Source organism: Passer domesticus, chromosome 1 (assembly GCF_036417665.1).
Source record: "Passer domesticus isolate bPasDom1 chromosome 1, bPasDom1.hap1, whole genome shotgun sequence".
NCBI classification, from domain to species: domain Eukaryota; kingdom Metazoa; phylum Chordata; class Aves; order Passeriformes; family Passeridae; genus Passer; species Passer domesticus.
Window position 1 is genome coordinate 157748112 of NC_087474.1, and position 14165 is coordinate 157762276.

Below are 14165 nucleotides of genomic sequence, written 5' to 3' on the forward strand. Positions count from 1 at the left end.
TCCCCGTGTGGGCCCATTACAAGTTGAACTCGGTGATGTTTGTGGGTCCATTCCAACTCAGAATATTCTGTGTTCTGTGACCCGCTGTGGTCCCTTCCAACCTTACCCAGTCCGTGGCTATGTGAGTCTGTGATAACCTCTTTCAAGGAAATAATTGGAATTTACTTTAAAATGGCCACAGGGTTTGAGTGCCCATCAGTCACTGTGTATATTTAATTTAACATAAATCTTAAATCATGGGATTATGGCATGGGAAAGGTTGGAAAGCATCAAAGTGGGGTCATCTGGTCCAACCTCCCTGCTCAAGCAGGATCATCCCAGAGCACAGGATTGTGTCCAGACGAATCTGGAGTATCTCCAGTGAAAGAGACTCCACACCCTTTCTGTGCAATTGTGGAACTCCCTGGGCATCAGTTCCTGCCTGTTCCTCTTGTCCCATTGCTGGGCACACCTGTGAGCAGAGCCTGGTGCCTGCTCTGAGCCCTCCCTGCAGACACTGACAGAGGGATGAGTTCCCTTCTCAGTCGTGTCTTCTCGAGGCTGAACAGCCCCAGCTCCCTCAACTTTTCCTCATAAAAGAGATGTTCCAGTCCATCATCTCTGCTGAGCCCACTCCAGGAGCTCCATGTCTTGTTCTGAGGATCCCAGAGCCGGACATTTCAGATGAAATGTGGGAGCTGGCCTCTTCTCCCCAGCAACCAGTGACAGGACAAAAGGAAATGGCCTCAAGCTGCACCAAGAGAGGTTCATGATGGACACTAGGAAGAATTTTTTCATGGGAAGGGTTGTCAAGCATTGGAACAGGCTGCCCAGGGAGGTTCCAGGAGTCAACATCCCTGGAGGTGTTCCACAAATGACTGGACATGGCACTCTGTGCTGTGGTTTAGTTGACGTGGTTGTGTTTGCTCAAAGCCTGGGCTTGGTGATTTTGGAGGTCTCTTCCAGCCCTAATGATTCTGTGATTCTGGGAAAGAGCCACTTTAAATATCTCTGTTAATCTTTCCCTTATCTCTTGTGAACAGCTGAACTCAGTTTTTGCTCTCCTGCCTGTCCCAGGTAGCTGGAGCTTGAGCAGATCCCAGATTTCCACCTCTGGAAGTTACTGCGTGTCTAGAAACCGGAGGCAGGGCCACAGAATCCGAGAATATCCTGAGTTGGATGGGACTCACAAGGGCCATCAAATCCAGCTTCTGGACTGCATCTACCAAGGGTTGATAGAGAACTACTCAATATAAACAATGCTATTTGGAATGTGAATTTCACTGATAAAATCTGGGCAGTTTACTTCAGGGTAAGACAAGTCCCACTCTTAAACTTACCTACATTTATTAGTTTACCAGGCACCATAAGGAAACTCAAGGGGGACGTGGAACAAGTAAAGACCTGGATTGTAAATGCAGTTTTTCAGGTGAATCCCATGTGAAACATCCCAATCCCTTCCAGGAGCCAATTCATTAGGTAAGCTCTGAGCATGATAAAAATACACTGAGCACCATAAAAATGATTCCTAGAAACTCTCTTTTAAACAGCAATCCAGTATTCCCATCTATCTTTTGCAGAAATGCTGGGACATAGCCATCAGGCTGTTGGATATCCTGCAGACAGGATACCAAATACACTGTACCCTTTCTGCTGAAGCTGGGTCACTGTGCAGAAATGAAGGAAGGAAGGAGGGAGGGAGGGAAGAATTATTTCAGTTATTTTATAATCATTGGTCTTGGGATCACCATTGGTACTCTTGCCAGAAAGGGTAGAAATGTGCTAATTAAAATTACTGATGCCAGAAAGTTGGGAGACATCGATAAAGACGATGTTCATGTTAACACACAGGAAAAATCAGATGCTCCTGAGGGCTGGAATGGTAAAAATGGAAGGAAATGACTGAGAGAAATAGGAGCATGTGTTCTGATTAATATACAGAGAAGGGGTGGTATAAATACTGGAAACAGAAAATGAAAGGGAAAATGGAGCTTCATAAATTTTTATGATACAGTTATTACCAACAGCAGGGAATTGCACTAAATGACCCTTGCCAGAATTTGATCCCAATTACTGATCATTTCTCCTCTGTCCCTGCCTTTCACCCAAAGATGTCAGAGTTCTGTAGCCTCTGAGCAAACTTGTTGAGAAGATAGTTATCCCCATTTTTCACACTGGAAAGCTGAAACAGTATTTGAGTTGTCAAAAACACAGATAATTGACTGGATGAACAGGCCTGAAAGCAAACAGCTCCTCTCCAGGGCTGTATCCTGTGCATTCAGGGCAGCAGCAATACCTACTTTCTGTCATGCATTGGATGTCTAATTGATTTCATATAAAGGTTTACTAAACATTCTTCATTAAGGCATTTTTTCAATTGTCCTTGCTTTAATAAACAGTTATTATTCCTCTATTTTTAGAACTTTATGCTCTGCAGATTCTCTGAACAATATCAGTGTACCAATTCTATCCAATTTACAGGTGGAAAAACTATTAAAGAGTTGTTTAGGTGATTTATGGAGGAAAGAGAATAAATCCAGAGCAGTGGTAGAGCTGTGAATCTGATTCTTACATTCTGTTCTATCTTCTAATAGTTTCACTTTTTCATATGGAAAAAGCATGTTGTCTGAATCCCTGGGAGATTTTCCATTGGTTCTAAAGGGATGAAGGCAAGCCCAAAATGATCTATCAAATTGATGGTTTGTAGTAAATCTTGAACATTCTGTTTCAGGTCCCGGTGACAGGTTTTTTGTTGGTTTCTTGTTGCTTTCTTTCATCAGAAAATTGCAGGTAAAAGCAGAGGACTTCAGCAACGTACTGACTTTGATAAAAATGTGAGGGAATCTCACAGGTTTTAGTCAAATGTAGAGAAAGCTCCATAAAAGCTGATCATTTGAGCTCTCAGCTGGGAGAGGGGAGCTGTGGTGATGTCCAGTGAAAAGTTTTTCCATTATCCAAACCGATAACCTCAGCAGAAACTCATGAGCCTTGAGCAAGGTGATAAGTCAGGGTTTCTGTCAGCACTGCAAGGCACCCACAAACAAACCCTTCCTTCCTTCCTTCCTTCCTTCCTTCCTTCCTTCCTTCCTTCCTTCCTTCCTTCCTTCCTTCCTTCCTTCCTTCCTTCCTTCCTTCCTTCCTTCCTTCCTTCCTTCCTTCCTTCCTTCCTTCCTTCCTTCCTTCCTTCCTTCCTTCCTTCCTTCCTTCCTTCCTTCCTTCCTTCCTTCCTTCCTTCCTTCCTTCCTTCCTTCCTTCCTTCCTTCCTTCCTTCCTTCCTTCCTTCCTTCCTTCCTTCCTTCCTTCCTTCCTTCCTTCCTTCCTTCCTTCCTTCCTTCCTTCCTTCCTCCCTGCCTCCCTCCCTCCCTCCCTCCCTCCCTCCCTCCCTCCCTCCCTCCCTCTTTCCTTCCTAGAATCCAACAAATCACTGTCTGATTACCCCTATTTCTCTCAATTAAGTGAGGGAGAGCCCTGGTAATGAGCCCAAATCTTTACTCAGCTAAACTTTTATAAGTTGTGACTTGCTCCTTTGTCTTCTAAATTCTTGTTTTCTTTCTGATCCTTGAGAACTTGTGTAGAAATGTAAAATTATTTTCTCGTCCACTCTGGCTACACAGAGGTTGTTGATAGGTGGAAAAGGCAACTCTGCCCTATAATTTATTATGGAATGATTAATATGGAGGGAAGACATTTAGTTTAATGCTACTGATATTATTGGGGCAGTCCATGCCATTACCTCATTTAATTTACAGGGCTTATTAAAGCTGGTATAAACAAAAAGGTAGGAAATTTCATTATAGTGTAGCATGTATTGTCTTTCCTTCTCTGAAGTGACAGAGCTGGGGGTAATGGCTCTGAAGAGAAGGAGTTCTTTCCGGTGTTTGGGAGCACAGCTGCAGCCAGGCATCCTCCACTTTTCTGCAGGATGGTAAATATTCATTAAAGGAACCAGAACGAGCAGGTAGCTCTGAACTGCAGGGTATTTCAAGCTGCGCTGATGAAATAGGGATTTGGGAAAAAAAGAAAAAGAGAAAATGGCAAGATGCTAAATATTTCACATAATATGCAGTAACAGCCTTTATTGTAAGAGGATTTTTTTTTTTTAATCACCTAAATCAACCTCAGATGAAGAAGTCAATTGCATATGTAAGAAGTCTACATAGTACTCTGGCATTGGTGAAAGAAAAGTACATAGTAGATACCATTAGAGGCACCAAAATGTGAATGTTTATACATCTCTGCTTCTCTCTGGATTAAAAAAAAAAAAAAGATGAAACATTATATCAGCATTTCTGGGCAGTGCCTGAAGTGGGAGCTGAATGGAAAGTCACCAGTGGAGGTTTTTCTCATTTATTAAACAAAACACAACACAAAGAAATTCTTAAGAAAAGCTCCAAGGGAAACTGGCAAACCCACACAAGATCAGGAAGGAAATTTCAGGTAAAAAATCTGGTGTGAAAAAAAAACAAATCAGCAGCTGGGGGATCCACTTGATGAGTTGCTGTTATTAACTAAGACCTCCAAAGCAAATGTTAATGTGTTAATTAGAGGCAGGGTAATAACCTCCTAGATTTCCCAGTGGGAAACAAAACAAAACAAAAACAAGACAATTTCTGTTCTGGATTTAACTGGCTGAAACCAAACATGGCATGAAGGGAACTCTCCCAGTAGAGTCTGCATTTTCTCGTGTGGGTTTGCAGCATCACTGCCCCAGTGGTACCATACAACACTTACCTGACCCTGCAGCATGACCAGGTGCAGTCATGGGATGCAGGAGTTCATTTACCTTTCTAGAAAATCAAACAAAATCCCTCTCCTGACTGGTAGCTTTGATTTCTAGAAGGAAAGGAAAGATCCCACATTGGCTTAGTGAGGCTGGTTCCAAGGAAGGAGTGAAGTCAGGACCCTCTCAGGTGGAGCCCTGGTGCAAAAACAAAGGAAGTAAAATTCATTATCTGTCCTGAAGGGCTGAACTTCCCATCACTGACTCTTGTCTTTGCATTTTATTTTGGCTTCCAAGACTGAAGTCAACTTCTTGGGGTTATTTTCCTCTCCCAACCAAACCTCAGGCAAACTTGGTGCTGAGCCAAATCAAACCATGTATTTTAAAATTGCATTCTCTTGAGACCCAGAAGCATGAAGGAATGGAGGCCTTAAGGATATTTAGAAACTTGTGAATTCTTTGACTCATATTCTGCTGTTTTCTATAATTTTGCTGCCTTGAGCTGTGGTGCCCACTGTTCCCAGGAAGGCTCAGGAGGGAAGGAGGGTGTTGAAGACTGTGCCCAGTCAGTGGAGCACACTCCTGGGACAGCCAGGATTGGAGCCCCAGGGTTTACATTCCAGGATTGCACTTGGTGACTTTCCCAGTAAAGACACAGCCTTTCAGCTTGCTCAGTTCTGAGCCAACCCCAGATCTTTTTATTTTTACTTATTCAAACTGCTATCAAAAATCTCTTTTTTAAAAATGTATTTTGTCCTTCTGCAGTCCTGCTTCTTTGTCATTAAATCATTGAGTCAGTTTTTTGCAGGAGCTGTGACAGTTGCATCATACTCTGTTCTCTGTCAAATCCCTCCCCAAATCCCTCCAGCTGCTCTGGAAGCTTACACTTTTCCTAGAGCCCCTTGATGTGTAAAATGTGTGCGATGTTTTGATCAAAGGGGTTCTTGTACTTAATGCAAATTTCAGCACACATACAGCAGTTGGATGTGAGTGTGTGGATCCAATCCTTCCATTTCCACTGGGCCCCCAGGACATCAATTCAGTGAGGAGAGCAGGGATGGCTGGTGCAGAACACTTCTGCTTCTTTATTTTTAAGTCTATCCTAAGCTTGCTCTGTAATGATAATTTAGCTAATATTCTGAATGCCCATCAGCTAAAAGGTTACAATGACCACATCTGAGAAAACTTTTTTTCTGTCAAATTTTTTTTCTGACATCTGAGCAAAAAACATAATGAAAGATCTCCTTTCTGCAATTCTTTTGGACACTTCAAATGACATTTTAGATACCAGAGAATCATTTTCTGAAAATGTGTTTTCAAACACAGACCCAAGTACATTAAGTAGAGAGACTGTTTTCTGTGGGAATTAGAGGTCATTGCTGATCAACCTCACACTTACTGAATGATTTGGAAGGTATATGAATATTGATCCTTACAACATTTTCTTTCTTTTCCAGTCTTTTTCTGTTCATCTGTGCTACCTACAAATTTCTTTGTCAGTTTGAAGCCAATCCCCCTTGTTCCTCTTAGTACATGCCCTTGGAAAAAGCCCCTCTACATCTCTCAGGGGTGATTGTCCCTGTCCTCTTCCTGTTTCAGAGAAAATCCTCCTGCATTACACTTCCCTCTTGGTTGAAAGAGTTACCCTAGGTATAGGTGGGATGCTGCTGAGCTGTGTGAGTCCATTTTACAATGGCTGCAAAGAGTCCCTGCTGTCCACATGAAATCATTACTTGGGAACCACTGAAACAGTGACCTCATAAATTTAAGTCAGCCAGGACGTAGAAAGATTTCTCTCATTCCTCTGATTTGTTCATCCTGTGCTGCTTTGACAGCTGGAATAAAAATGGAATAAAAGAGCATTGTGATTTTCTTGAGCTCTTTAGTTACCTAATTAAAAATTGATCATTTTTTCTCTTTAGGATTCTCTAGAAAAAGGATACTGCTCTTGCAGTCAAAGTTTTTCAAGAGAGTCTCTGGACCACATAAAGTATGGAACTAAAACCATATCAGGTGTGTTTAGAAGACATTTCTTTTCCATATCACACACAGCTCTGCCCTGGGTCTCTCAGTACAGGCACAACAATTTTCTGAGGTGTTCTGTGAAGTGCCAGACTTTGTGTCTGACTGCCTCAACACCTCACCTGTGTTTATTTATTTTGTAGGAAGAATATTGCACACCAAAAAAAAGGTGAGAGAGTAGAAGACCTGTGGTTTGACTTAAAATCACAGACTCATAGAACATTTAAGGTCGGAAGGGACCTGAAAGATCATCTCATCTTGCCAGGTGCATTTCAGTTTACACTGAAATTTTGCTCTTTTGGGGCAATCTAACATTCTTGCATCAACATCACCATTAGGCATAGAAAAGTGAATTGATAGCAGGTATAATACAGCTTCTAATCAGAATTTGTTCTTGAAATTTTACCCTCTTTCTTTAGAAACATGTTTTTTACACATCACAATATTAACTTTGTAAGAGTATTACTTCTCAGCATAACAGATATACAAGATTTTAACTGTCACATTGTTTACAAGTCAGAACCAGCAGTGCAGTGTTAGGTCTTTTTGTCTGTTCTGAACATGATATAGTTTTTTATGTCAGTGTTTTGATGCTTCAGGTTCTAGTCCATAAAACTGGCATAGCAATGTGATCCTATGGGAAGATACCAGGGGGTTACAATTAGGAGAGGTTCAGAAAAGAGGCTGAAGTTGCTGAACACTGAAAACAAAGTGTACAAGCCAGATTTTTTCTCTTTCTTCCTACAGTTGTTGTTTTCCCAACTCTCTTATCTGTATCTTAATAAAAACTCTCCTACAGTTTCAGTGAGGGACTAGAGCTGTGTGTAACAGAGAAGCAAAGATTTCCTTACTGTTTTGTTTTGATGTTGCTAGACCAGCTCCTGCGTCAGACTGTTTTTAAAATCTGTTTATGTTGAGTTAGTTACAGGCTGAGCTGCTTTGTTTATTTACCAAGCAGGTGCAGCAAGTGTGGAGATTTTTTCATGCTCCCGTTAAGTGTTGTCTTACACTATGATTTAAATCAGATTAATGTGACCAAAATATAATAAAGAGAAGCAGTAAATATGTTACAAAATATGTATAAATATGTCACAAAAATCCTGTTAAGACATTTGGAAGATTTCATGCTTTAAATGCAAATTCTTGTCCCTAGATGTACACAGTCATAGAACCATGGAATCATGGAATGGTTTAGGTTGGAAGGGACCTTCAAGATCATCCAGTTCCAATTCCTCTGCCGTGGGCAGGGACACCTTCCACTATCCCAGGTTGCTCCAAGCCCCATCCAGCCTGGCTTTGAACACTTCCAGGGATGAGGCATCCACAGACAACCTCTGCCAGGGCCTCACTACTCTCTGAGTAAAATATTTCTTCCTAATGTCCAATCTAAACCTGCTCTCTTTCAATTTAAAACTATTCATGGTATAAATTAGTACTCCTCTTTTACAAAAATTTTTAAATAAAAATACTTATGCATTTTCCAGTTGTTATTTTGATCACAAATGCATGTATTCACTCTTACTATTGGATTTCTCTTTGTGAGTTGAAAATTTTTAAAGCAATTATTTATGTTTTTTCTTAGGTAATTGTATCCCAAAAGAAGTCAAACTAATTTTTTGCACAGTGTTGCTCTCTTACACAAGTTCCTTTAATGTGGTACCTGAGAGATTTAACCACTGAGCTACTTGAAAGCAGTGTGGTTGTGGAAAGGTGAAAAGGTGAATTTTACATACATGGAGTTTGGCAGTGGAGCTTCTAGAATTTCAAGTTTATCTGTAATTTCCCCGCAGTGCAGACTACACCCTTTCTCTAGGGCTGGAGAAGACTTGCAGCAGTTTTATTTACATCTAGTAGAAATTAGGAGAAAATCCTCAGCACTCGTTCTCCTGTGGATAGATCCAGTCCCTGCCCCACTTCAGTCAGTCTCTGCCTGAGAAATGCTTCACAGGAAACAAAAATGGAAAAGAACAAATTCAATAGCAATAGGAGTGTTATTTTTAAGCTACTGTGCTGAACAATGTCCCCTCAGAAAAATAACACAAATGCAAGACTATTGACCACAATAAATGAGGAATTTAGGCTTCTGTTGTCTTTATGCTGCAGCTGTAGTATGAAGTATTAGAATTACCGGAAAGTCACCTGTGGAATATCTGACATCCTTAAATACAGGCTTGATGATGTTTATTTTTAAGTACACAGAGCAACAATCCTTCATTATTTTGCCTTTTCACTCTGAATTAAAGTATTTGTCTTGAATTTCAAGAGACAACTTGATACATTCATGCATGAGCTAAAATAAACCGCAGTGAGCCCACAGAGGAAGAGATTCTATAGGAGAATGGCTTTTACTCTGTTAGACTGGCCAAATATTTGCAGCTTTGCAATGACTCATCCATTTTCCTCTCTTCTTCAGCAGAATTTTGGAAGAAAGGACTAAGGAAGGAGCTAATGACACTCCTAGAGGAAAAGAAGATCAAATTTCTTTTTTGGTGCTTAATTTTATCTGAACCAAATCCTTCACTGCGTAGTGTGGCCACAGAATTGAGCAGAGTTCATCCCAACTGAGGATCAAGTCTTTAATCTTCTGCTTTTATTGATATTTATTATTTATTTTACAATAAGTGCCACAATTTAGCATTCATAATTATTTTTATGCAAGGAAATACTCGGGACTGGGGATGTATCCTTTTAAAAGCTTGGCAGCACGTGGATTGGGTCATCCTGAATGTTGGGACTAAAGGAAAGCTCATAAATCATCAGTGCAGTGTCCTGCTGCCACCAACCACCTGATGGCATGAGCCTGACCCTGAACTGGAATTCAAACATAAACCAGTCTGTCTGTGGTGCTGTGTTTGCCTTTTCCCTCAGGTTAAACAATTCTTTTCTTCCCTTTCTCGTCCCTTCTCCTGTTCCTGCCCTCCTTGGATAGAGCCAGGGTAATTAGCTGTGGCAGATACATTTTGCACTCTTGGGGTTCTCAGGCCTGCAGTTTCCTAATGGCACAGTCCTTTGGGACAGAGTTTGGGAATGTTAAATCCGCTAAAACAATAATCAATTAAAGTGATCTCATTTCTGGCTTTTCACTCCAGCCCTGTGCACTGTAACAGTGTCAGTAAAGATGCTTGAGGGACTGGGTTGGGAATGGGGCTATGGAGCCTGAATGGCAAAAAAAATAATATTGGTTTCTTGACCTTATATAATTGTTAAATATAATTAAAAGTTGGAAGGTAAGTACCCGCAAGTGTGCATATCAGTTGTGTAAACCAGAAGGGAGGAGAAAACCCTTCAGGTTTACTTCCATTTATTTAGTTTTTTTCTTACTCTTGGTTAAAGGAGTAACCATGAACTGTTTTCTAACAAAATTAAGGAATGCACACAGAACCATAGATTCACAGAATGCCTTGGTTTAGAAGGGACCTTCAAGAACATCCAGATCCAAATCCCTTGCCAGGGACAGGGACAGCCAGCATTAAACCAGGTTGCTCAAAGTCCCATCCAACCTGGCCTTGAACACTTCCAGGGCTGGGGCAGCCACAACTTCTCTGTGCAACTTCTTTCAGTGTCTCAGCACTCTCAGAGTAAAGAATTTCTTCCCAATATCCAATCTAAACTGCCCTCTTTCAATCTGGAGCTATTCCTTCTTATCCTGTCACTCTCTGCACTTGTAAATAATCTCTCTCCATCTTTCCAGCAGGCTCCTTCATGTACTGGAAAGGCCAGAATTAGGCCACCCCAAAGTCTTCTCCAGGCTGAACAATCCCCATTCTCTCAGCCTTTCCTCCCAGCAGAGCTGCTCCATCCCTCTGATCATCCTGGTGCCTCCTCTGGACTGGCTCCAGCAGCTCCATGTCCTTCCTGTGCTGGGCCCCAGGGCTGGAGCAGCTCTGCAGGTGGGGTCTGACCAGAGCAGAGGGGCAGAATCCCCTCCCTCACTCAGGCCATGCTGCTTTTGATGCAGCCCAGGACATGATTTGCTTTCTGGGCCATATTCACATTCCTGATGCCTTTCTTCATGCCTAAAAGAAAAAGCCACACTCAGATCTTTGTGTCCAGAATGCAGCAAGGACAATTGCACACAGGCAATTGAGGCTGTTAGAGTCATTTCCAGAAAGACTTTTTCAGTGCTGCTACCTGCATGTTTTAATAACACCTGCACCACTGTGATGTGTCATCTGAAGAGCTCAAAGCACATTATAGGTTCAGGTTTAGCTAATGGGTAGCAGCCACTGAAAGAAGGAAGGATTCCCATCTGCAGGCACATCAGGAGGTACCTGAATGGATTAAACGTCTCTCTCAAGGTCAAACAAAGAGTTGGTGGCAAAACTGGAGAACACTGAGAGGTGAATTAATATGTCCTGATGGCAGCCAGCTGCCTTGCTGCAGCTGTGCTCAGAACATTGATCTGATTCTTGTGGATACGAGGGAACTTCTCTAGACAAAGGATCTCACATAAAATCAAATAATTTATCAGCCCTCGAGAGGAGCAAACTGTGAAGTGTTAGGCTGTCACCTCTGTAATGCAGGCAGCAATTGCTAGGCATTAAAGTGGTCATGTTTTCCCTCTCCCTCCTTGATGCATGTTTCCATAAAGCCTTGGTCCTGAGGAAAAAGTATTTACCAGACTCTTAGCTAGGTAAGCACATATTCTGGTCACAGAGTGCTTCAGCCTGCAAACCCTTCACTGCTCATGCTCTTTTAAAATGCAATATTCAAGGACTTTGCATTTTGACTTGCTAGTCATGTTTCTGGAAGCAGAAGCACCTAAATTATAACTCAGTCCCCAAAGGCCTGAAAAGAAATGCACAGCTTCAATTCTCACAGCACAAATGGTGTAAAAGGTGGCTTCAGAAGCAACCTACAAACCTGGAAAACTAAGGGTAAATTAAAAACCACTGAGTTAAAAAACTTCAGACAATGTTCTTAAGATATTCTTTAACATTTGAACAACCCTGTATTGATCAGGTGATTGTTCATTGTAATGAACTCCAACTGAAGTAGCCTATTCTATTCTATTCTATTCTATTCTATTCTATTCTATTCTATTCTATTCTATTCAAAATTAAAAAAACCCAAGGTGTGAATATATTATAGAATATTATCGATATTATATAATAAATATATATATAATATATAATATTATAGATATTATATATCTTATTTTATATATATATCTTTTCCACCATCCGTCTATTCCCACTGGAGTTGTACAGTAGCAGTAAAGGGAGAGTAAAAACCTCAGCAAGGTGCTGTGCACATCTCTGATTCTCCCAGCACTACCTCAGCCGGTGGCATTCAAAGGAGATAACAAAACAAACCACAGCTTCCTTCCCAGGTGGGTAAATATTAAAACAACTGCAGGAAGGGGTGAGCAGTAATTCACTGCCAACAGCTAAAGCAGAGATACCCCAATCTCCTCTGGCTCCAGGTGAGTTTTTGTGGCAGAGACAACAAACCCATGAGGTCACATAGGGGAATGTATCAAAATTAATAAATCATCAAGTCTGGTGAATACTTCAGAGGGTGAAAATTTATTTCCCCTTGGCTGATCCTGGATTTTATGTCATGTTGAAGTGCCTTTTTTTCCTCATCCTTTCTTACAGAAGACCACAAGTACCTTTGTCTCCCCTGCAGGGACCTGAACATATTAAAAGGTCACTGCTGGATCAAAATGAATATGCTTTTAAAAAGAAGCCTTTCCCTCAGTTCCCAATCATGCCACAGTAAAGCTGTAATAAAAACCATGCACAGTTTACCTGCATGATTTTTATCATTTATCAGAGCATATTGAAAACCAGAGTCATTATTTTTCCACCAGTCACTTGCTAGTTTCACACTCACTGAAGCAGTAATAGTGCCAGAGCTTGCAAAGAAACATTTAAACACTAATTAACTTGTTAATTCTGTGTGTGGGCAGGCCCCTTGTTCCCTCTGGAGCACAAGTGATTTTTGAGATATTTGTTTGGGATTTCAGGGTGTTTGCATATTGTGTATGGCTCCCTGTGTATGTGCTGGTATGTGTGTGGGATGCCTCGGGCTGGATTTGCCTGCAGCTGAGCCTGCACCACATTCCCCTTGCAACTGGCAAGTTTTCCAATATAAAAGTTTAAAACCCCCTCAGTCCTCTCCTGTTTTATTTTAGCCACTGGTTAAAAGGCAGCAGATCACATGGCTCTTCCATGGAGCTGTGTTATGGTGGCACAATAAATGTGTGTCCCTCTTGGCTGTGGGGTGCTTGGGGAGATCAGTTTTCAGCATCTGTCCAACAGCAGTTCAGCCTGGAGCAGTCATGCACTGCAGAGGTTTTCCTGTTCGATTTTTCCAATAAAAGCATGGTGCTGCTAACACCAATCTGATTTTCTCTGGGAGGTGGTTAAGCATGTGGCTAGAATTTATATGAACAGTGAATAAATTTGTTTGTGTTTCCATACTCCCTTCCCATCCTGCTGCCTCTTTGAAAGTCCTGGTCTAGTAGAAGGTGCCCTTGTCCATGGCAGAGGGCTGGAACTGGATGATCTTGAAGGTCCCTTCCAACCCAAAGCATTTGATGATTATATAAATCATCTCTGCTGTGGCACATCAGAAATGGCTGGGAGAGCAATATTGAGAATCTGCACTGAACCCGCATAGCAAATACATCCAGGCTGTGTGTTTCTCTGTGTTGCATGAGAAACCTTGCCAGAAAGTAAGTTCTTAATGCAAAATTCAGCCCGCAAAGCGTTAAAAAATGTTGGTATTATGAAAACATTTTACAATGTTTTGAGCAACTGTGGCAATGGCTGTGTCTCAGTAATCCAGTTTATGATGTGGCCCTTCTTGTCCCAAAGCTGCCTGGACAGAACAGGGGTGGGACACACCTTGTGCACATTCAGTTTTAGTGGTTTCTTCTCACCATTAAAGACTAATGTACTTCCAGGGGGAAAAACAGGCCATGACTTTGTAGCCAGAAGTCATGGAGAAGCCAGGGACATTCATGCACAGTTCAGGTGGAATTGCTGTCACTGAACTTTAAGTGAAATAATTTTATTTCTTATTATTGGGGGGAGGACTTTAGATGCTTTAGGAACAAGAAGGCTTTAGGGACATGGGAGACACCTGTGGTGCAGAGAGCTGAAGATGGGAGAGGTAAGTCCCACCCTTTGGGAATAAACCCCATTTCCAGCCCCAAGGAATGCTGAGGTAGCACTGAAGGACTTGTTGCTTCATGCCTGCCTGACAAGAGACTGGAGGCCCATGAAAATAGCTCAAAGCAGCCCAGCTGCTGTTATCTCCTTCAAGTATCCCCCAGAGCAAGAGTGAGGTGCTGCACGCAGCCACCCGCTCTGCTCCTGCAGCCTCCTACAGACACTCACCCAGATGTTTCAAGGTACAGATGTGCCCTTGGCAGGGGAGAAAACACCCACCCATGACTTTTAAATGAGTTTTTCCTTTGATTTGCTTCCTTCTG

General features: G+C 41.8%; 2 long non-coding RNA genes across 7 annotated transcripts in view; one reads left to right on the forward strand and one right to left on the reverse strand.

The window, feature by feature from the left end:
* Positions 1–11668, forward strand: LOC135285906 (uncharacterized). 4 transcript variants are annotated; one of them, XR_010350539.1, is made up of 4 exons: positions 1–1458; positions 6157–6268; positions 6622–6712; positions 9135–11668. It is a non-coding gene; the product is annotated as an uncharacterized LOC135285906 (long non-coding RNA). The 4 variants fall into 4 exon arrangements; XR_010350541.1 differs by having other exon boundaries at positions 6157–6712; positions 9138–11668; XR_010350540.1 differs by lacking the exon at positions 6157–6268.
* LOC135285899 (uncharacterized) overlaps positions 4041–14165 on the reverse strand; it is a 25275-nt gene continuing 15150 nt past the window's right edge. Inside the window, exons 5-7 of one of the 3 annotated variants that reach the window (XR_010350534.1) lie at positions 8455–8661; positions 6456–6534; positions 4041–4897 (exon numbers count right to left, since the gene is read on the reverse strand). This is a non-coding gene — a long non-coding RNA (uncharacterized LOC135285899). Of the gene's footprint in view, positions 4898–4966; positions 6535–8454; positions 8662–14165 lie in introns of those variants that run through there. The other 2 variants (XR_010350533.1, XR_010350532.1) reach the window with 2 other exon arrangements.